Source organism: Delphinus delphis, chromosome 5, assembly GCF_949987515.2.
Source record: "Delphinus delphis chromosome 5, mDelDel1.2, whole genome shotgun sequence".
Lineage (NCBI taxonomy): Eukaryota > Metazoa > Chordata > Mammalia > Artiodactyla > Delphinidae > Delphinus > Delphinus delphis.
Genome location: NC_082687.1, coordinates 46,344,958 through 46,369,053, shown reverse-complemented (window position 1 = coordinate 46,369,053; position 24,096 = coordinate 46,344,958). Strand labels below are relative to the sequence as shown.

The 24,096-nt window shown below is 44.6% G+C and overlaps 1 protein-coding gene across 2 annotated transcripts in view; it reads left to right on the top strand.

The window, feature by feature from the left end:
- The first annotated feature begins 265 nt into the window (after window positions 1-265).
- The window catches only part of SHROOM3 (shroom family member 3), a 195,343-nt gene continuing 171,512 nt past the window's right edge, over window positions 266-24,096 (top strand). For both annotated transcript variants that reach the window (XM_060012329.1, XM_060012328.1), the window contains exon 1: window positions 266-419. The gene's annotated coding sequence lies outside the window, so the exon portion shown is untranslated. The remainder of the gene's footprint in view (window positions 420-24,096) is intronic.

Here is a 24,096-nt window from a genome sequence, read left to right as displayed (position 1 = left end):
AGTTGCTTTGAGGGACTTTGGATGGAGGTCGTGAGTGGTTGTGGATGGAAACCGAGTTCTTTCATCCCTTCAGCCTAGGTTTCCGAGCGCCCTCTGTGGGCAGGCTGAGGGCTGGAAGGTGTGGAGACAGGAGGCCATCCATCCCTGCCTTCTTGAAGTTGGCCATGGGAGTAGGGCGTGGCTGCAGCCGGTGGAGCGGGCTTTGCGGGAGTCCAGGCTAGGGCCCCGGGCCACTCACCTGTGGATCCTCATCTTTCCGAGCAGATCGAAGAAGGGGGCAAAGCGGACCTGGTGAGCTCCAAACTGCGGGCCGGGGACGAGGTGGTGCGCATCAACGCGGTGGTGCTGAGCAGCTCGCGGCGGGAGGCCGTTTCCCTGGTGAAAGGATCCTACAAGACCCTGCGGCTGCTGGTGCGCAGGTAGGCTGGGCGCGCGCCAGGTTCCTCCTCCGCCTCCCCCCGCCCTAAAGAGCTTGTTCTTTAAACCTCGCCACGTGGATCCTTATGGCGCCCCCCGCCCCTAGCCCGCGCGCAATTTTCCTTGCCCATCTTGCAGCTTGTGAAGATATTTCAGACGCTACGGTCTTGTGAAACCCTGGCTTTCCCAGCAGGGGCTGGCTTGGCAGGGTTCACTGTACTTTATCCATTTCCGGGCTTGATGAGACGTGACCCTGATCCCCGATGTGGTCAGACTCTATGAGGTGTCGTCTCCCTGTGGGACAGGAGAAAGCATGGGATTGGTGCCTTACGAGCATTCCATTAGCCTCACCCACCGGGGGGTCTGCGGGGTAGGTCATCAAAACAAGTGAATTCCCGCTTTGGTTTGGTTTGTTTTGTTTTTCTGGTCGCGATAGTGGTGGTTCCTCTGCTGGAAAAGGTTTGGCTTGTGATTGGTTATGATGCTTTAGAGTAAGAAGCTTCTTAGTTCCAGGAAAACAACTCGTGGTGAAGGAATTACATATGGAAAAGGAAAGGAAGTTAAAAATTTTTTTCAATCATTATTACAAGCCAAGCATTGCTGGAGATGTTTTATATTAACATAGGTAACTATGTTCATTGAACCTGCGCAAGAACCTGGTGAGATAGCTAGCATTATCCTCACTTTGTACGCAAGAGGTTAAGTACGTTACTGAAGGTGGCAGGGCTGGTGAGTGGAAGAGCGACGAAGGAGTCTAGATGCTTCTGGTTGAGCTTCACCAGGCCACCTGAGTGTTATTACTTTGACCTACTAGGTCCTGGGCTTACATATGTTTGGATATTTCTTCATTAATCAGGTTTTGGCTGTATCACATGACAAATAAATGTTATAATACTCGAGAATGTTTAAGTTGGTGGAACTTCAGGAGTCATTAACCAAACCATGCCGTTTTTTCGTTTTGTTTTGTTTTGTTTTGCGGTACGCGGGCTTCTCACTGTTGTGGCCTCTCCCGTTGCGGAGCACAGGCTCCGGACACGCAGGCTCAGCAGCCATGGCTCACGGTCCCAGCCGCTGCACGGCATGTGGGATCTTCCCGGACCGGGGCACGAACCCGTGTCCCCTGCATCGGCAGGCAGACTCTCAACCACTGCGCCACCAGGGAAGCCCCATGCCGTTTTTAAGATGTGAACAGTCAGCTGGTCTTCTCATCATGTCTCATATAGTCTCTTAGGGGACCACTTGCGCCTGCGTGCATTCACTTCTCAGGGGTGTGAGCCCTTGCTCAGGGGAACAGCAGCTCCTCCCAACCACAAAAACACAGCCGTGGGTGTGGTCCCACCACATCCCCAGGCTCTAGTGACTCTCCGCAGTGTGCTGGGCTGTGTCTGGTTTCTCTTCAGGGCTTGCTTCTCTGGTGGCCAGTGATGCAGAGTGGCTCAAAGTATAGGCACCAGAGTCAGATCAGGCCTGGGTTCAAATTCTAGGGCTGCCATCTTCCAGCTATGTGATCTTGGGCAAATTACTTAACCTTACTGAAGATTCAGTTTCCTTATTTTTGATTGGGGATTAAAATACCTACTTTACAAGGTGATCAGAATGCTTTAATGAAATACTCTGCATGGTTACTCATGGTAACAACAGGCGCCGCTGCCATTACTTTTATTATTATTGGCCAGCTCGAGGCACAGGTCCATTATTTGTGGGTCAAGATTTGAGTAAAGCAAGCAGTCATCCCAAACACAGTGGCCGATTTCTCAAATAGATGGGTTGGAAGGCTCAGAACCATTAGGTCTGTTCCATGTGCCCAGAAGAGTGTTGAAGCTTTTGAACTCACTTTGGCACTGGAACCCAAAGTCCAACTTGAGAACACTGGCATTTGTCTGCTGAGGATTGACAGCGGAATCCACACTCTCGGTATGTTTCGATGGGACTCTGGTGATAGGTTAACCTCCGGAGAGGGCTGCCCTGTTCCCAACTATGAAAAGTAGTCATGCTGGCTTCTAGTTATGCCTTCTAGTTGATGGTGACATGAGATTTGAATCACTTCCTCCAGCAGAACAGGCAACAGACAATCCTGGGGTTGAAATCTGTCCTTGTCGTTCGCAAATTGTGTGACTTTGGGCCTCTTTTATAAGCCTCAATTTTCTCATTTATAAAATAATAATAGGAAATCATAATTCCTGCCTCAAAAGGGCATTTTGAAGATTTAATGTATAAAGTATAAATACATAGTAGATGTGCAGTATTTGCTCATTATTATCCTGAATTGGGTTGGAGAGGCATGTGGCGATACGGACTATTGCCATATTATCAAATATGCTGGATGTCTGGTTATCAAGAAGCTCCCACCCTCACCCTTTTATCCCCTTCGTGAATTTACCACCGTTAAGGGGCTGGTCCCCAACCTTACAGACCTGGTCATGACAAGTACAGAACTGGTCATGACAGTGCCCAGGATCTCACGGAATTTAGGAATGTTAATTCACATTGTCCAAACTCATAGGAAATTGAAGGATATGCACCAGAATGTCAACGCATTAACTCATTTTGAAGAAGACAGCTGTAAGTGGAATAAGTATCCCAAGGGGCCCAAGAATCAGTAAACTTTATCCCCACAGGAGAAAGGAAGGACCATAGGAAGTCCGTCCATAATTAGGTCAGGAGGTTGCATGCTGATCTCAGACTCAAGAGTAAAGAGTGGGTCTGAGGCGCCAGAGTGTGCTGGCATCCGCGCTGATGGCCAGATGGCCCATCTTTCCATTGGAGACGCGTCTGCCAGGCGCGCCAGACGTTCGTGCTGCTGAATCAGAGCCCTTTCCTCTCTGGACCGCAGGGAATCCTTCTGCCAAAGTGCTCCTCTCCAGTCCCATTTCTTCTCTGCCCTCCACATCAAATCCCCTTTCTGATTGACACATTCTTTCTTTAGATATGCTAATGGGATCGATAAGGTTACTGAAGAGTCCTTGCACTCTCTGCTTCTGCTGTGGGAAACATTTTGTCTCTAAGATGCCTTTTGAATATGTCTTATCTCATCTATTATGTGTTGATTTTTATAGCTGAACTCTCTGAGTTTGAGGAGAAGGAGGCAGTCTTTATTTCTCACACATATTTAGAGATGGGGATTTATAAACATGCTTTGGTGGACATGGATAGACATTCCTCCCTTACATTACAGAGAACTGGGTAGAAGCCCCATGCTCTGGATCAATCTGGCTCTATGCTTAGTAGAGCTGTCACTTTCCTGAGAAGTCTTACCTTTATATCTTGGCCCATGCCATGTCCAGAGATTTCATTTCCTTACACTTGATTCTAACAGGGTGACTTGTTATTTCATTTACTAGATTTCCTTTTTTTTCCTAAGTGATCTCTATACTTTTAAAAAAGATTGAGGTGTCTTCCAGGAAACGTGATTGGGAGGTCTGCTTCCTGGAGAAATCATTTGCCTAGTGAAAATGTGTATATATATCAGCAGTTCCATCTGTACCTGCCTCCTTTTTTCTTAAAGTTAGTTTTGGGTGGGTGAGGGGAGCACCTCAGGTTGGGCAGGTTTCCTCATCCATCATAAATATGCCAGGAATGCAGAGCAGGGTAGTGGTGTTTATATAAGTTTTGAGGGTGTCTTACCCAGTGACCAAAAACAATCAAAAGTAAAAACACCTTCTTAAAAGGCTACAGTGACAAGAGAAAGGCAAAGTCTCAAGTGAGTTGTGGGTCAGTGACCTTAGAAGATCTGCTGACCCATAAAGAAGGCAGCATTTAGTCCTCTGGGAGGAGGGAGTGAAGGGGGTGATGTGGGTACTTATGAGGACAGAGAATGTGTCCGCTGCTGAGTACACAGGTCTGCAGCTAGTGGTGGATAAACGGAGAAGAAACGATAAAATGAGAAGTGAGCCAGAGAAAAGACCTTCGAAAAGGAAAACAAACATCTCTCAGTTGAAGGGAAACTGAAGAAGGAAAACCTTCGTGGAATGCAAGGACAGTACAAAGGATGTAAATTAAGAAAGCAGACATTACACAAATAAGAGTCAATACTCCAAACCCTCTGTAAAATCAACAGAGACTTTATTTGGCAGGTGGGTGTAAAATGCATGTCTTAGAGCCAGTAACATTTAGAATGAATGGAAACTAAAGACAAAGGAAAGGGTCTGCAGGTTTAATTTAAATCCCTGAGGGTGATTGCAAGGTGCTTTTCGTACAGGGAATACTCGCTGCTGTTTGCAGAAAACCTAAATTTTAAATTAAAAAAATCAAAGGCTACATTTCCCTTTCAGAACAGACTGTTGGGGTTAATTGCTGGATAAGCATCTAACCTCATGTTTTCACCCTGAGTTGGGACTCTAATTCCTGTTTTGACTCAGATCATCAGAAAGGCACTGTAACCAATGGGGCATTGTAACCCCAATAAGAATGCCCCCAACCACCCACTTTTCTTGGTAAATCCAACCTCTCAACCTTCTGCATCAAGTTGCTACTTTTGCCAGATACTATCCTACTCCTAAGTTTGGTATCAATGGTTGGTTTGGCAAAGAAACATTGGGGGTATATTTCATGTTAACTGTTTTGTACTCTTGTTACAAGGCTCATATAAGCCACTTGAAAGTCAGATTCTTTCTTTCTAGGAGAAAGGGTGCATGAGATGGTGATGCAAGTTCGACGCTGCCTGGAAAACAGTCATTTAATTTGATTCTTGCCTCAAAGGATTATTGTGAGAATTAAGTGAAAATATGTATGTTCAGTATATGGTGTAGGTGATTAAAGGATAAACTCTCCTGAGAATAAATTGCATATTTGTGAAATAAGTTACCTCTTGAAAGAAGCCCATTTTAATCTCTAAAACACAGCACAAGATTGGAGGTCCCAGTGAATAGGAAGGCTGTGTGGGGAAATGGTCTTTCTAGGCATAGGGGGCAGCATGTCTGATTCAGAACAGTACACAGAGGGTGGAGAAACATGAGCCCCTTTTTAAAATGAAATCTTACTCCTGAACTTTCCCACCATCCCTGCAAATTTGATACTGCTTCTCCCCTTCCCATTCATTTAGTCTATGAGTTGACGTGTTGGAAGGGAACGTTTATTTTTTATTTGACTGAATATATGTGCTCGTGTGTGAGGAGAAGAAGGGGGTAAAACTAGATCACATTTTACTGGGAAAAGTGAAATTGAGGAGAAAGGAGGGTTGAATTCGTAAAAACAAACAAACAAACAAACAATAAGCATTTGCCTAAAATATGTGTACTCCCAGGCTTCGTGACTTGCCCTGTGTTCAGACTGAGATTTCTGTCCTGAATCGGATCGTCAGAATTAGAAGGGGCCAGATTGAGAATCTAGGTTTTGTCACTTCAACCCACGGCTCTGCCTAGAGGTAGAAATGAGGGAACTGCACCCAAAGATGTGTAGGGACTCGCCCAGGGCCACATGCGAAGAGCCAAAATGAGGATGGAGGTCTCTGAGAAGCAGGTCTCGGAGCGTGTTGGCATCTCGAGCAGTGAGCTAGTGCTTTCCACCCAGCTGCCTCCTTCATTTAGAAATATTCGTGATACTTAAAAAACAGGCAAAAAGGGCTTCCCTGATGGCGCAGTGGTTAAGAATCCACCTGCCAATGCAGGGGACATGGGTTCGAGCCCTGGTCTGGGAAGATCCCACATGCCGGGGAGTAACTAAGCCCGTGCACCACAGCTACTGATCCTGCGCTCTAGAGCCCGCGAGCCCCAACTACTGAAGCCCACGCACCTAGAGCCCGTGCTCCGCAACAAGAGAAGCCACCCCTCACCACACCTAGAGAAAGCCCGTGCGCAGCAACGAAGACCCAACTCAGCCAAAAATAAATAAATTAATTAAAAAGAAAACCAGGCAGAAAACATAACCAAGAAAAACCCAAATAGACTGATTTTTAATTCATCTAGGAAAAAGTGAAAGGAGAGGCGATTCCCCACTGACCTTGAACTTCCTGGGGAGTTCAGAGGAAATGCACCTCACTGCTTTGTGCACCCCACTGACTCTTTGACTCAAGGCCCTCCATCAGCCTCTGGAAATAAAACTACTTGTAGCCTTACAGCTGCTTCCTCCCTCGTAACAAAAATGGTGATGAAATTAAGTTCACCACCGCCCTCAGCCCATGCTCCCCCTGAGGAGACCATCCCACATTTCTGAGGGTTAGCATGGTGAGATGACATTATCGGAATGGAATGAGGTGGGTGGCTCACACACTTGCTACCTCCGTGTTAGGTTTCTCTGACCTTTTTATGTCTAGATTGAGTTGTGAGACTGTAGCTCACCCAGGATTTGCAAGTCAGTGATCTTGTAAGAAGTATCTGGTAATGAACGGAATGCTTTAAAGGCCTTTTGAAGAATGCAAAATGAACTATTCATAAAAAAAGGATTTTGCAAATCATTTCCTTTTCTAACTCATGGTTACATTTTATAAAACACACACACACACACACACACACACACACACACACACACACACACACACACACACACACACACACCCCTGCCTGACTCTATTTCCTTAAAAAAGCAGCTGTATTCTTAAATCATCTTAATCTTACTCTGCTTAACCACCTAATGTCTCTTTTTAACTATTTTAAAGCAATTTAAAGAAATAGTTCATTAACAGCTTTAAAAAGTAAATTGAACAGAACTCCCTATTTTTAAAACAGCAAAGTTTGAAGGGAGGGTGGAAACTTTTCTAGAGCATAAAAAGCATCTGGGTTTTTTTTTTTTCCTCATAAATTGGCAATCTCTAAACCAGCCTGCACAGCACCAAGTTCCTGGTTCTCAGATGTGAGATGGCAAACAGCACGGGAAGAGAAGTCCGTATCATGGGGACTCCAGTTGGAGCTCGGCTGTGTGCTGGCCGTCGTACCATGAGGATAGCTCAATCCCTCTGAGACTTGAAGTTTCTCCTTAAAGTAGAGAACAGTAATAATATCTTCCCTACTGAGTTGCTGTAAGGGGAAAGTAAGACAGTGTTTATGAAAACGGTTCATTGGAATAAAATATTGAGTCATTATTCCATGAGAAGCTTCTGTTGTAGTCTCAGCTCAAGAAAATGTACCCGACTGCATACTCTTATGATGGTTTTATTTAATGCACTCATTTGACTTGTTTGTGCAGATGAGAACATAGGGCTTTAAAGTTTCTGATTATAACCTTTTCGCTAAGAGGAAGTGTAGTGTTAAAGATCGTACCAACGAGGTCCAAGTTCAGAATGAGGGTTTAAAGAAAAAGACCACGTGTGCTCTGGAGAACTTGAGTAGGAAGCATTCTGATTCTGAAACAAGTCAGCGCTCCTTGGCGGGAGACTGCATACAGAATAGGACCCTCTGCCTGCAGAAGGGGGTTCTCGGGCAAGTGTCTTGCATCTCCTGGTGCATTGAATTAAATGGTCAGGTTCTATGGGCACATGTGTGTAGCACAGGCTGAGCAATTGGAAAAGATCGTGTTCTTTAGCACAATACGCGGCGTTTGGGGAAATGATGATGTCACAAAACAGTTCTCAGGTGGACAGGCGGGAGCCTAGGACAAACAGAAAAGGAACAATCATCTTTTGACAGACAGCTGCAAAACTGTTCTTGAAGCTCCAAGTGCTCACCAGGTGCACAACAAATGTGGCTTCTTCTACCTCGCCTGGACACAGAAGCCACATGAGAAAGATTTTTGTCCCCTGTAAGTTCCAAGAATTGTCTCTCAAGATATAAAAGAGGGCCCCATGCTGTGTTCCATGGCTGAGTCCTCTGTGGAGGTGCAGGTAGGGGGTGTGCGAGTCCCAGTGCCCTCTGACGAGATCCCTGAGCTGTGGTGGTCCCCAGTATGGCGGCAGCATGGCTCTGAGCGTCCCGTATGGTACCTCCCACCTCCATGCCTCCCTAACGCTTGTGATGACCCTCTCAGCCCCGCGGCCCACACTGGTACTTCACTTGTCCTTTCGCTCTTCTGCCCTCTTCAGTTTTTCACTTGTGCAAAGGCTGCAAATATCTGGGACGTGAATACAGATCCCCGGCTGCGGTACGGTTTGCGTCCCATCTGAAGACCCAGGATTAGACTTCCCCAGAGGGGAAATCAGGAGAACTGAGAACTGTGGTAACTTACCCCTTAAACATTTTTTCCACTTGAGCAAGTGATTGAGAGGAGGGGAAGGAGGCAGCTGCAGTGGCCTTCGACCCCCAGAAACTTTTCCAAGAGGCCTGGCATCATGGGAATTTGCTCAGTATGCTTTGAGGAGGTATTTCAATCCTGCTGGGAGCAGACTCAGAGCAGTTTTTGGCTTCCCTGGAGTCGTAGGTTTGAATGTCACTGTCTAGAAGTATAGTATTCGATTTCCTAGCCAGTTGTTCCTTCCCGTGGAAAATTCATGTAACACATTATTAGGTTTCCTAAGAGGTATGCAATAAGACTCCCTTACTGTAACGAGAAAAGGGACATTTTTCCTGTAGCACATAATGATAACTTATTTTTATTCATTGGGTTACATATGCTCACTGGCTACGCACTGAACACTAGCCACATACAAAGGAATGCTGTATTGTTCCCCACGAAGGAGGTTTGATGATAAAAGACCTGGTTTCATTCCTGGGATAACATGGAACATGGTTTTACTTCAGACAAATGTATTCCAAGCAGGAGTCACCCCTCCGTGCCCAGCCATTAAGGGCTCTGTTTGAGCCTTCGTAGAGGATATGCAGTCTCAGTCCTGAGATCACACAAAAGTTATGGTGGAATCCTTTTCCCCAGTTCTAGATCAGGGTGCGCTAGCTAGAAAAAAAATTAGTTTGGGTGATTCTGATTTAGAATATGAGCCCACTTATGATTCTGCATCCTTGCATCAAAACAGCTTAAAGCTGGTCTGTCTCAAACTTGGCTACACGTTGGAATTACCTAGGGAGTTAAACAAACTGATGGCTGGCTCCCACCCCCAAAGACTCTAATTTAATTGTCATAGGATGTAGCCTGGCTTTGGACATTTTTATGGCTGCCCTGGTGATTCTAATGGGCAGTGAAGTTTGAGAACCACTGGTTTAAGCTGCAAGTTGAAGTGGAAAAGAGAAACAATGAGTTGGTAGAAACTGAGAGGGAGAAGAAAGGCAGAGTGGAAGAGGTCATAAGGATAGTAGCGGGAGGAGAATCAAGAAGGCAACTCAAGAGAGGCAGTGAGTAGAGCAGAGCCTTGAGAATGGGGGCAACTAAGGTGCAAAAACAGAGCCCCTGCTGAGGTCTCTGAACCATCTGGGGCCCAGAGAGGCCTGCAGGGAAGGGCTGCTGCAGCAGTGGCTCCTGGTCTAGCATTTCTATGAGATCTGTTTCTCTATTACTGCTATATGGAGGTGTCGCTTTTTTTTTTTTAACATCTTTATTGGAGTATAATTGCTTTACAGTGGCGTATTAGTTTCTGCTGTATAACAAAGTGCATCAGCTATATGCATATGTATATCCCCATATCCCCTCCCTTTTGCGTCTCCCTCCCACCCTCCTTATCCCACCCCTCTAGGTGGTCGCAAAGCACCACGCTGTTCTCCCTGTGCTATGCAGTTGGTTCCCACTAGCTAAAGCTCATCAAGTGATGTTACTACTGACAAATGGGCGTGGGCAGGGGAGCACTTGTCTGGCCTTCCCTGGGAACACCTGTGACCCGAGCCGTTATCACGTGCCATTGCTCCAGGAGTTCATTTTTACCAGCAGGTGTTGGGGCCGCCATTTAGAGCGGGTAGACCCATTCCCATGACACTGCAGTTGCCGTGCTCACTCTACATGCCGTCTCTGGATGGTGCCCCCATGAAACAAACCATGCAAGAAGGATGGCTTGACGCCATTGAACTTATTCAATCTAATGGGATGCGCTACGTGAAGACGACGTCAAGAGGTCCCGAGTGAAAGAAGCATATGAGCTTGTTTCATTTACTTCATCCGTCCCCGGTTTTTAAAAATCACACTGTGGGTAGCCTTAGCACCAGTCCCCCATTTCTTGAGACCCAGGGGTAGAGAAACGGTTTCTGGAAAGGATTGCTAAAAACCACCCACTACATACGTCCTTAATGGTACATCAGAGCTTTGAAGGTCCTGGCACTTTTGTCCTGTTCTGGATAATTCCACTGTTTTGCTGACCCCTTTCCTTTTGGATTATATATTTTTATGTCTTGTTTAATTATAACTGCTCCAAGATCACAGGTATCCTAGTGAGGTCCTGGCAAGAGGCTTCAAGTATAGGTTTGGGAACTCTAAGAACGTCAGGGGCTTAGCCTTCCAAAGGCTGGGAACCCCCTGGGTCTGTCTGACTGGACATGACCCCTAAGGCTCTTTCTCCTTTGACCATTGCTAATTAAAGTGGCAACTTCAAGTATGTGTTCATTGCTACCTGTCTTCTCACGGTTCTGTCACCTCTGGCATCCTAGCGTGTAGAGCGTGGTGTGTCCTTGGTAAAATTATGCCTCTAAGACCAGCCTTAGGATGCCTCTGCCTCTATCCCTAACATGTTTGTTCCACTGCCCGCTGGTCTAGAGCCCCACGTCACTGTCTCCACTTGCTGCCGGATCCTGTGTACAGTTCGTCGGTGCATTTGAAAAATGCAGCTTCTCCACTCGCCCCTCGTTCTGCTGTCAAACTCCTGTCTGATGCTGCGTTGGCTTGGTGGGTGGGAGGTGTGAAATCATCCTCAGGTCGGTTGCTTGATTAGTGCGTTTATTGTTTATGTGGGAGGGTTGCTATGTTGTTTTGCGAGCCCTGGACACCTGAAACAATCTTTCACGGAGTTGTCACGGGAGTGAGATGTGTTTCCTAACCTTCCGTCCTTCACCCTCATAACTTAAAGGAGCAAAAGATGAAAGAGAATTATTGTTTTTCACTAGTGGCTACCTATGACTTAAGTTCTTCCAAAAGGTAAGTTAAAATTTTTTAAATCAGTTAAACCCTTTTGACTTCCTCCCTTGCTTCCTTCAAGTATTTGCTCAAATATTAGCCTTCCTTGTACAGCCAGTTGAAAATTGCCGCCCCCTTTCTACCATGTCCACAACACTCCTTATATTTTATTTTCACCTGTGAGACATACACTCATAAAGTTATTCATTCCGTTTCCTCTCATTAGATTATAAACTCCTTAATGGCAGAGATTTTGTTCTGTGTGGTGTCCCCAGTGCCTGGAATGGTTCCTAGCACAAGATATGTTCTCACTGAATATTTGTGAAGGAAAACATACCCAGTGAAAACAAAAGCATACCCAACAGCAGCTGTGTGGCGCAGTGGACGGGAGCCCGGGCCCGGAGCCCGGTTGCCTGACTTTGAATCCCAGCTTTAACATTTGCTCGTCCACTGCTTCAACCTCTAACATGGTTTCATCATCTGTAAAATGGGTGTAATAATATCTCCCTCACTGGTGTTGTAAGTTGCTATATAAACATCAGCTGTTATGAATTATGTCACTGGACGGGGTTAGTCCTTGTGCTTTGCGTTAAGAGTTCGTTGGGGGCACTGGCTCTCAGCTGAGGTTTTTTTTTTTAAATAAGTCTAGTTTTATTTTTATTTAAAAAAATTTTTTAACAGCTTTATTGGAGTATAATTGCTTTGCAATGGTGTGTTAGTTTCTGCTTTATAACAAAGTGAATCAGTTATACATATACATATATCCCCATATCTCCTCCCTCTTGCATCTCCCTCCCTCCCACCCTCCCTATCCCACCCCTCTAGGTGGTCACAAAGCACCGAGCTGATCTCCCTGTGCTATGCAGCTGCTTCCCACTATCAGCTGAGGTTTTAAAGCTGGTCAGATGCAAGCTTGCTGGCCGTGAGCCACCTTTACCATCACATGGTGACCCCTATCTGGGAGTCAAGGCAATCCAGAAGGATGCCAAAACAAGGATGCAGATGGATTCCTGATGACATTGTTTGAGACCCTGGACCCAGTCAGATCCAGTCAGACCCTGGTCGTTTTGGTTGTGTGAGCCAGTAAACCTCCTCTATGCTTTAAAAAAAAAAAAAAAAAAAGACCACGCTTTTCACCAAAGAAGGATCCTGTCTGAAGGCATTCTCCCCTCTGTGAAATGAGATCGACCGATCCCTCCTCCCTCTGCAGCCCCGTGCCTCGGTGCGGTAGCCACCTCCAGCCCTCCCTTGGGGGTTAGGTCCTGGGAGCCTGGCTTTCGGGATGCTCCCAGTGGCAGGGCCCGACCTTCACTGTGCCCCCAGCTTCTGCGAGCCTCGCTGGAGCCGGGGCCTCTGCAGTCACCTGTCACGTGGAGGCTGGGATCCCTTTCCAAGCCCCGCTCCAGCGGCAGTGCTGTGCACTGGTTGCGGGCACTGACTTCCAGTCGGGCGGGACTTGGTCTGCAGCCCTGCCCCTTACTGGGAGGGCTGGGCCAACTGCTTTCACTTCCCACCTTCCTTCCTTTCCCTCTGGGAAGTGAAGACGCTCATCCCTACTTTGTATGAAGGTTGTGACAATAAAGATGACACGTGTGAAGAAGAAACCTGGACTCTGGGTTTGCTGCCCCTCCCTTCAGTCAGTGACTAGCTGTCCAGCAAATGCTTGTGAGTGGAGGCATTTCCATCTTTCATTAAGAGAAGTGGTTTCTTCCCTACGTCTCGCACAGTTTCACCCTATGTCTCGCCTAGTTTTACTGCCCCAAAGCCCAAAAGATGTGGTGAGAGAGCACGATTCAAGGAGGATGGGGATTATCTTTCCTGCCAGTGAAAAACTCAAACTGGACAGAAATCAAATTTGTCAGAAGAAAGCAGTGGGAAAAGGTGACCTGCTGATGACTGTAGATGTAAGTGAACTTTAGTATGAAGGTGGGGGTCAGAGGTCACTGGCAAAGCCCCTCTCTTGACCCCCTGAGGAGCAATTCTGGAGAAACTGCTGCCTGCTTTATGGACGTCAAAGCACCCAGAAATGGAAGGTCTAGCCATAGGTCCCAGGACCAGGAACACAGAATTAGGAAAAGAAGCCAAGTTTGCTAACATGAGTCAGCTGTTTCAGGGCACACAACTCCAAGGCCAGGCTCTTCTTTCCTTTCATCTTATGGCTTTTCCTTTCTCCGTTGGTGGCAGGAACTGTAATTTGGTTTGTTTATGTTTTATCTGATGATTCTCCCTTCTCACTCTTCAGCATCTTTCACGTTTCATGTGATCTTCCTCTAACAGTTCTTACTCAACGTATGAAACACGTTGAAACACATTTAAACAACTTGCATCAAAATCAGCTGTCGTCCCTGTTTAACATGCAAGTCCCTGTACTCCCCTAAATCAGACTCTCTGCTGGGGGAGCCTGCTTTGTAGCAAACCTGCCGAGGGATTCTAATGCCCACCGAGGCACACAGCCTGCAGCCCTGGAAGGTGCGCCTCAGCCTTCCTCTGGCTGAGAGGTCATTCCTAGGGATCTGTCCTTGTCTCTTTGGCCCACATTGGCTCAAAGGATGGGATCAGCGTCGATCTGAGCAATTCCATGGTTATTCCTTGAAATGAAAGACTAGCTCCACACATCTTCTTGGCCACGATACGTAAGTCAAATTAAAAATTCAGATTTTCAGCTTTAAACAGAGATCGGGTATGGTTCTCGTCTTCTCGGAACTCCTTCACAAACATTTTAGAACACAACCCCGATGCACAGAAAGGTTTAAAAACAGCAGTAGTGTGTGGCCTGCCTTCTTTCCAAGGGCGTGATGGCTTGCAGCAGTTTCTAAAAATAGACCTTTCTGATCCAGGTCACTAAGCAGGAATGGCCTCTGTGTCACTCTGTTTACACAGTTTTACATTCGACACCTTCATAACAAGAATACTGACTTGGTGAGGCCTGAGGGCCCTCCTTGGTTTGTGGGAATTCTTAGTGAGGGCAGCATCCCCACGAGGCCAGCGGTGTTTGGATTCAGGGCCCTTTCAACCTTTGCTTCATGATTCCTCATCCTCTTTCCATCACTGTCTCAAAGTCAGGGGCAGAGGTCAGAAACTCCAAGTCATTCCACGAGATCCTAACGAACAGAAAAACAAGCTCACGTTCAGGAATGTAAGACCCACAGGGTTTTGTTTCGTTTAATCCGTCTTGCATTTTTCCTCTTTGCACACTTGTGAGTTTACAAAGCATCATATAGTTGCAAATGTAACTTCGAGACCTTTCAGTAGAATGTTCAGAAAAAGCTTGTCTTTGATTTGTTTTGGAACAGCTCTGCAGTAGTGAGAGGTCTTCTCTTTTTCTACAATAATTCATGGTACCCCTAACCTGTCCCATAAATGCAGATGACATGACTGGTATTATCAATAGAATGAAAATTGCTTGGGATTAACATTCTAAAATTAAGGACATGGGATAAAAGAATGGGGCACTTGACATTGAATATATGTGATGTGATTGAACTGGCCCACTGGGCCTTCATAAGATTCGTAGTATTAGGTTCTGAAGAAGTGGATTGATTTGCATCAAATGCAGAATGTTATCTCTAGGAATCAATTTTGATTTACAAGTTAGCTTGCCAGCAGTAAAGAAATGATTCTTGTAAGCTCTCACCTCTTAGCTTTGGGTGTTCTAAGCATTTCATTATCTCATTTAATTCTTACAACAACTCCATGAAATAGGTATCATTATGACTCTATTTTACAGATGAGGAAACAGACTTTTTAATAGGGTAGCCTGGCCAAGGGGACACATCTATTAAGTGTGGATTTGAACTCCGATCTATCTTACACACAAAAAGCCCAGGCTTTTGAGTCAGATGAGCTGGTGTGGTTGCTCAAACCAGTGTGGGTTCTTCAGCCCCTGGGCAACACAGTTGGGTTCCATCAGTGCTTTCATTTGTTTTGCTTTAAAGATAGTACTCACTGGTGCCTTTTGTTTTTCCAGCAGTGTTGTCCACATTCCCTTAAATAAATTAACTCCCCCATCTTGTCTAACTCATTTGATGAGAGCAAGTCTACATGCCAATAAAAATAGAAATAGAAACAGCACAGCAAGAAGGGAGAAGTGACAGAGGGTTTTATGGTTATTAAGATATGAATACAGGCTCATCATTTTCTATTCTCCCCCAAACAAGACAAAAGAGCCCCACAACTTGATTCCAATCACAGTTCGTTCTATAATTTTTAAATGGTTGAAATACGTGATTAATATTGAGATGCTGGAACATCCATTGTTTTATAAGAGAATGTTTGAGATTTTATCACTTCTCTCCCAAATAGTAGATGCTTGATAAATGATGTTGAATTTAAGTCCTAGACTTATTGGTACTCACCCAAAGCCCTAGAAGACCCTTTGTCCATGGCAGGATGGACTCATCCAACTTCTGAAGAAGATGCCGTTTGTGTTTGTGGTCTGTTCTGGCCAGCACCCGAATGAAACCCCCGGGCTTCTCCGCATCTCAGTACCTCTCAGCGCTCTCTGCACACCCTACCCCATCTCTCTCAAATCTCACTCCTTTCCTAGGAATTGTTCCTCCACACCTGCCTCTTTCCTGGTTCCTCATTCAAACTCACCTTTCCATTTCCTGTTCCCTCAGAACCTTGCTGGAGGATGACGTGCAAATCTCCAAAGACATGGGCAACAGTAGTTGAAGTCCTTTGAGAACAATACAATCTTACACTAATATAAAATGGCAGTAATAAAGCTATTATTTATATTTTTAAAAGTGATTTTGCAGGTTATCAGTATCTTACCATTAAGGAATGTGTTCCCAGTGGTGCTATCACTGTGACAAATTGGTTGGAGCTATCTGTGGATAGGGGGTCTTGTCATTAGAAGCCTTCAAGTCATGGACAGAAGGTGACCTCAGCCTCAAAAGGCTGACTTTGGTCATTCAGCCAGTGTGGCTGACACAGACCCCCGGAGGACTCCTCCCAGTGCAGTCAGCAGGGGAGCCTTAGTGGCCAGGGATGGGGGACCCTGGGGATGAGGGTTAGAAGATACATCAGCTATCTTGACGGTATAATTAAAATGCTCGTTTCACAATTTTGGAAATCATCCAAAAGGTGTATTGTGATAATTTGAATGTGAATATCCACTTTTGAATGTAAAGAAAGTGATAGGTATGTTTCAGGTATGGATTTGCCCCTTTGTAGCATTGTCTGCAGGACAGGTTTTAACCTGAACTAATTTTTCTCTGCTACTAGATTGTTTCTGAAATATTAACACATGCTTGAAACCCAGCATGTGCAGACTGGGGTTTAGCTCTGTCAGTTGCCCTCAGTTGACACAGTAATGAAACTGTTAGTGACTGAGATCTATGGGCTGAAGTAGGCAGTGCAATGCAGGGACACTAATAACTTTATCGCCATGTATACCCATGCAATAGTAGGTCCCATGTAGGGTTACCAGATTTAGCACATCAAAAAACAGGATGCTGAGTCATATTTGAATTTGGCAAATAATTTTTTAGTGAAAGAATGTCCTGGATTTTATCTAACAACCCTAGTCACATGACAGCTTAGATACAGGAAAAAAAAATGCAGGTTCTTTATCTAAACTTTTTTTATTTTAATTGAAGTATAGTTGATTTACAGTATTGTGCTAGTTTCAGGTGTACAGCATAGTGATTCAGTATTTTTGCAGATTATATTCCATTAGAGGTTATTACAAGATGATGGGTATAATTCCCTGTGCTGTACAGTGAATCTTGGTTACTTATCTATTTTATATATAGTAGTTTGTATCTGTTGATCCCATACTCCTAATATGTCCGTCCCCCCTCCTTCTCCCCTTTGGTAACCACAGATTCGTTTTCTGTGTCTCTGAGTCTGTTTCTGTTTTGTATTTGCATTCGTTTGTACTATTTTTTAGATTCCACATATAAGTGATATCATATGGTGTTTGTCTTTCTCTGTCTGACTTACTTCACTAAGCATGATATTCTCTAGGTCCATCCACATTGCTGCAAATGGCAGAATTTCATTATTTTTTTGTTGCTGAGTAAATATATATATATATATATATATATATATATATATATATGTCACATCGTCTTAATCCAGTCATCTGTTGATAGGCACTTGGGTTGTTTCCATGTTTCCATGTCTTGGCTATTGTAAATAGTGCTGCTATGAACATTGGGGTACGTGTATCTTTTTGAATTAGTGTTTTCATTTTTTCCAGACATATACCCAGGAGTGGGATTGCTGGATCATATGGTAGTTCTGTTTTTAGTTTTTTAAGGAACCTCCATACTGTTTTCCATAGTGACTGCACCAAATTACATTCCCACCAACTGTGCACGAATGTTCCCGTTTATTCTGCCAAGACTTAATCTGGTCTTCCTCACAAACTCACACTTGCTGGTTAGCAAGGAAACAAAACAATAAATTTCAGTCCTAGCCAAGTAAAAAGCTAGCCTGGTCTAATCATTTGAATAGTCAGTCCATTGAGGTAATACTCAGTCTCTAATATAAAATGCACCCTCTCTCAGATGTAATCTTCTGTCTTCACTGTCCAACTGCTTTGCCAAAATACTGTCTGGGGGGTTGGGCAGTGGTGAGTACAGGTCTTTGGACGCACTATCCCCTGGTCCCTAGGCTCTGCCTTGGTCTTCCTTGTCACTGCTGGCCTCTACCACTGAATTCTGCAGCTAGTGCCTCCATGGTCAGCGTTGGCCTGGGCAGTGCCCCTGGGGATCCCTGGCAACCTCCCACTGGCAGACTCGGCCTTTGCTCAGCTCCCATTAGCTTCAGACACCTTAGCGTCTACCAAGTTCTCCATCCCAACAACCCCTGATCCAGGGGTCCACCCCAGGATCATCTCAGCCATCATTGCTGCCTCATTCCACGTGTACTGGTTGGCATCCGATGTCTATCTAAATGGAGCTGAGCCAGGCCCTCCTCACAGTGACCTCCTGGAGTCTCCAGCAGAGCAATGGAGCCAAGATTCGCTGACACCCTGGTCATTCCCCTCACTTTCCTTGCATGCTTGCCCTGTTCTCCCTGAGGCCAGACAGGTGAAACCAGAACTTGGTTCTGACAGTGTGACTTGCCACCAGTCTCTCCATCATTCCCACAATACCCTGGAATGGCAAGGACTGGACTTTCTCGCTATTTCTTACTCTGCTCTATGCTTCCCTTCTTCTGTAACTGCAAGTCTCCTGTCTTAGGTGGGAAAACACTAATTCTAAAAGATACACACACCCCAGTGTTTATAATGGCACTGTTTACGATAGCCAAGACGTGGAAGCAACCCCGGTGCCCATCAACAGACGACTGGATTAAGGTGATGTGACATGTATATATATTATTACTCAACTACTTTGTACTATAGGAAATCTTTGGTAATTGAAATCCTCAAGGCTTAACCCTGAGTGGATCACAGCGGTTCTCAAAGGTGTGTTCACTGACCAGGCCCTCCCATGAAATGCAGATTCTGGGGCCTTCCTCTAGACCTACTGTATCAGAAACCCTAGGGTTTTGGCTGAGTAATTGACGGTTTATCAAGCTTTCCAGGTGGTTCTGATGTACCCTAAAGCACCACAGCTTTAAAGATTTCAGCAGATTATCTCATTCCCTCTCGTATGGTTTCCAAGCCCTAAAGTCTTATTAAACAGACCAAATACTCCCCCTCAATCTAGTTGATTGATTAATGTGCTATATAAACTTGAAACATTTTATGGTTAAAAAAAGGAATTTGCAAAAGGAAGGAAATTCTGACACATGCTGCAGCACTGAGGAGTCGTGCGGATGTTATGATAGGTGAAATAAGCCAGTTACAAAAAGACAGATACTGGGCTCCCCTGGTGGCGCAGTGGTTAAGAATCCGCCTGCCAATGCAGGGGACACGGGTTTGAGCCCTGGTCCGGGAAGATCCCACATACCGCGGGGCAACTAAGCCCGTGCGCCACAACTACTGAGGCTGTGCTCTAGACCTCGCGAGCCACAACTACTGAGCCCATGAGCCACAACTACTGAAGCCCGCACACCTAAATCCCGCGCTCTGCAACAGGAGAAGCCACCGCAATGAGAAGCCCACACACCGCAACGAAGAGTAGCCCCTACTCGCCGCAACTAGAGAAAGCCCGAGCGCAGCAACGAAGATCCAACGCAGCCAAAAATTAATTAATTAATTAATTTTTTAAAAAAACAATTACTGTATGATTCCATTTAGATGAGTAGTCAAACTCAGAAATAAGAAAAATAGAATGGTGGTTGCCAGGGCCTGGGGGAGGGGGGCGGGGAGTTACTGTTTTATGGGTGCAGAGTTTCAGTTTTGTAAGGTGAAAGGAGTTCTGGACATGGTTGGTGGTGTTGGTTGCACAACACCGTGATTGCACTTAAAACCACTGAAGGGTACATTAAAAATGGTTAAGATGGTTAAATTTTATGTTATATGTATTTTACCACAATTAAAAATTTTTTTAAATAAAATTAGAAAACAAATTTGGTGACCAAAGCAAAGATTAAAGTTGTGAGTTAAAAATGGCTTAAGTTCTTAAGCAACAGGTATTGGTTTGAGGAAAGGTCACATACCTGACTCGGCTGGTTTTCCATGGACCGCGATCCTGGGCATTAGAGTTCAGATCTAAATTTTGAAACAGGTGCTCCTCATAAATTTGGATATTTCACCAGATGTTAGTTGAGTTTCTGAGCTACCTGAAGTAGAAGAAGCTGATTCAATAGCTCTGACTCTAGAGTTCAAATAGGATAGGTGGTCTCACTGCGGCCATTGAGGTAAAAGGTAATATATGTGATTGGAATTTTTGCCTATATCAGACTAAAAAGCTTTGGGCGTGAATGAACTCCTAGTGGCTTATATCATTCTACATGAGAAGTATTGGTAAGCTTCTCCCCATTTGTTGAAAGGATGAGCCACCGGGAGAGCTCTGTCTCTTGATTTGAATCGTCGACCATCTAGCTCCCTTTATTGTCATTTGGCACGAGGTGAATGAGCCCATCTTCCCTAGAGGCAGCAACATGGGGCTGGTGTTGGCAGACAGTGGGGCTTTTAATTCCTCTCTCCACCTCCCAATAATATGCATTAGTTGCCCACCCAATAAAATAATATTCTTTGCTATAAACAATTGTTGTTTTCTCAATCTTGTTGAAGAATGAATGAAGGCATCTTTAGGAAATGGCTCTGGTCTAAGTGAAAACAGTGAACTTACTATGCGGAGCACAGCTTCAAGACAAGTGCCCTGTAACTCCTGCACTATCCCCTTGCCACCAGGGAGCCCCTCTTAGAGCAAATTTTATAGCCACCACTGTTCTAATCCCATTTTCGTGCTACACAAATTTCCTGGGACAGAGAAAAGTCTTGAAACATCCAAATCTGCCTCCTGTCTCAGAACCATATTCATACAACACAATGTTCTCATAAGCCCCAGGAAATTAGTTTAGGTAAATAAAGATAAATAAGACCTATGCTAAATATATATATTTATTTATATATTACCATTGTGTTCATTAAGTTATTTTATTTTGACAGAGGAAGATTTGTTTATCAAATTTGTGAGTAACACAACAGCACAGAGGAAGGACCGATTATGAAATTATAATGTCATTTTTTTTCTTTTTTTTTTTTTTTGTGGTACGCGGGCCTCTCACTGTTGTGGCCTCTCCCGCTGTGGAGCACAGGCTCCGGACGCGCAGGCTCAGCAGCCATGGCTCACGGGCCCAGCCGCTCCGCGGCATGTGGGATCTTCCCGGACCGGGGCACAAACCCGTGTCCCCTGCATCGGCAGGCGGACTCTCAACCACTGCGCCACCAGGGAAGCCCCATTTTTTTCTTTCTTAAATGAGATGTTAGCTTGACTTGCTCTCAGCAAGCCCAGGGTGGCTTCTAGTGACCACAGATGACTTTCTGGGTGTTCATGAACCATCAAATTAATCTCCTACAGATTTTTTTTTTTCTAGAGGTCTATACGAAATCCACCTGTCCACTGTTTCTAGAATCTATTGCCCTCTACTCCTCCACTTTAAAAAAAATCATGATTTTTTTCAGACTCTCATATTTTCCACTATTTCTTGACTATTGTTCACCCAGAATGGTTCCAGCATCATATCTTCAAATTGTTTCAATATCCTGGGAAGTTAATTTGTTGGGCCTCGTAATCAGGTTTGTTTTAAACGTCTCATCATCATCATCATGATAACATTTATTGACTTTTTTTATGTGTCAGACAATTGAGTCTCTTTTTTTAATATAGTTGAATTACAATGTTGTGTTAGTTTCAGGTGTACAGCAAAGTGATTCATATATATATATATTTTTTTTACGTCTTTATTGGAGTATAATTGCTTTACAAAGGTGTGTTAGTTTCTGCTTTATAACAAAGTGAATCAGTTATACATATACATATGTTCCCATATCTCCTCCCTCTTGCGTCTCCCTCCCTCCCAGATATATTTTTATATATATGTGTTAAATTTATATATATATATACATATATATATATTCTCATTAAGTTGTTTAAAAAATAAAAGTACCTAGATAATAAAGGTCAGCTTTCAAACCACCACCACCAGTCCTTATAAAGTGAAGCATGAACTCCTAGTCAGATGCTAAATTCAATAAGGTTCATTATGTTCCTGGTTAAGAACTGAAATTTATCATATTCTTGTGGAAGAGTTAAGAAAACACACCATTTGGTAATTTTATGGGTAGGCCGTGTGGTGCAGTGGAAAAGTACCTGGGCTTTGTAATAGCCCTTTCTTTGAACCTAAACGTTGTACAAGTTGGCTGTGTGGATCCAGCTGCATACCTACCACGGTCAGGTTTTCTTTAGCTGTACGGTTGGAATACATTTTATCTAAATTTGTATCTCAGAGGGGTTTTGTGATGCTTGAATGAGATACTCTATGCAGAGTGACAAGTACATAGTTGGCCTATATTATTCGCACAGGAAATGATAGTTTTCGGAAAGCAAAGGTGCATGTAAGTCAGAAGCATCAGAACTTGAAAAGCACTGGGCTAGTGTGTGGCTCCATCGTGGTGCTGGGTTCACCGGGACTCTTTTTTGGTTGTACCTTTATTTGTTTAAACCCAGTTTTATTTCTTTCAGACCTGAAGCAACTACATCTGGTATCAATTTCTTGTGATTAAGATTTGAACTAGGCAAAACAGGCAAAGCTAATTGATGATGGAGGTCAAAAGTCAGGGCAGGGAGTCTGGAATAGGCTGGAAAAGTCTGGAAGAAGCCTCACGCGGATGCTGGAAATAGTCTGTATCAGTTTTGCTGTTTACATAAGCGCACCTGATACACTCTGTGTATGTTACGTCAATAAAAAATTTAAAATGATCGAAACTAGGTGTACATAAGGATCTGAAGGTCAACATATACCAAATCCACTATTAAAGCTAGTCGACTCAGTGAATTTGATAAAGTTCTCTGAACTTTTAAAACAGAATTTGAAAACTACATCTCACAAGTATTTAGCCTGCAGACATTTGTTTGATCTAGAAGCATTTGGCCTGCAAATATTTGTTTAATCCTCACTAAAAATGTGGGAGTTTGACACAAGAATCTGGCTTCTGGAAAAATCAGACGATATGACAGCAGTGGGTTGGAGCCGGGTATACCCACATCAGGTGAGGTGTACCCCCTCCCGTTTACTTTGGGGCGCCGGTGCTTCCTATGATCTGACACCTGCCACTCTGCCCAATGACCCTGCCTGCCTGGCCCAGTTGGCATTTGAGTTTCCCAGCCCGGTAGCTCAAACACTGATTGCCCAGTTATCTTTCTTCATCTCCAACCAGTTGTCCAGACTGAGTCTTTTCCAGTAGAGGGATGGTTGGCCATTTCCAACACTAACCTGGGGCAGGAAATCGCTGTGTCTTACCCGCTTTGATCTCTCCAGTGCCCACCATAGCAAAAGCACTCATGAAATGTTTGCTGACTGGGTGAAAATTCCACATACTGGGCTGACTGCCTCTCTGTGTGGGTCTCCTGTCACATTTCTTTTCAAGGAACGTGTGTTTGCTAGCCCCGCTATGATTCAAACTGCCTTTTTCAACTGTAGACAAGATGGAAGGTTAGGAAAGCAAAAGGAAGAATGTCCTCCACACTGTCCGTTTAAATTATGATTTGAAGCAGGTTTTATTATACCAAATTATCATCAGGCTAATTGCTTGACAACCTCTCTCGTTACTGCTGGCTGGCGCCATTCAACTGATCTACTCAACTGATATGTGGCTGGGGGCTGTGTGGCATATTCTCCCTAAGGAAACGTCTGCCAGCTGGAAAAACACCTCAACACTGTACATGCCATACACAACCCATTTCTAAGTCACAGCAGATCTGGCATGGACAGTAGTGTTTAAGGGCGTATTCTTTGCGGAACTTCCCTGGTGGTCCAGTGGGCTCCCTGGTCAGGGAACTAAGATCCTACATGCCTCGGGGCAACTAAGCCCGCAGACTGCAACTACTGAGCCTGCACACAACTGGAGAGAAGCCCTCACCTGCAACTAAGACCCGACGCAGCCAAAAATGAATAAATTTTTTTTTAAAAAAAGCGTATTTTTTGAAATCGGACTGCCCAGGTTCAAATCCTGTTACCACCACTTGCTAGTTTTGGGATCTCTGGCAAGTTTTTAATCTCTCTGTGCCTGAGATTCTTCACCTGTGAAGTAGGTGTAATAATAGTAGCTCCCTAGTTGAGCTGTTGGAAGAGTTAAAATATGTAAAGTACTTGGTATCCTCCCTGACACAGAGTAAGCACCTGCTAAGAAACTAAATACAAATATAAGTCTATAAATGTAACTGGTATCTGTTGTTACCGGCACACCTTACTCAT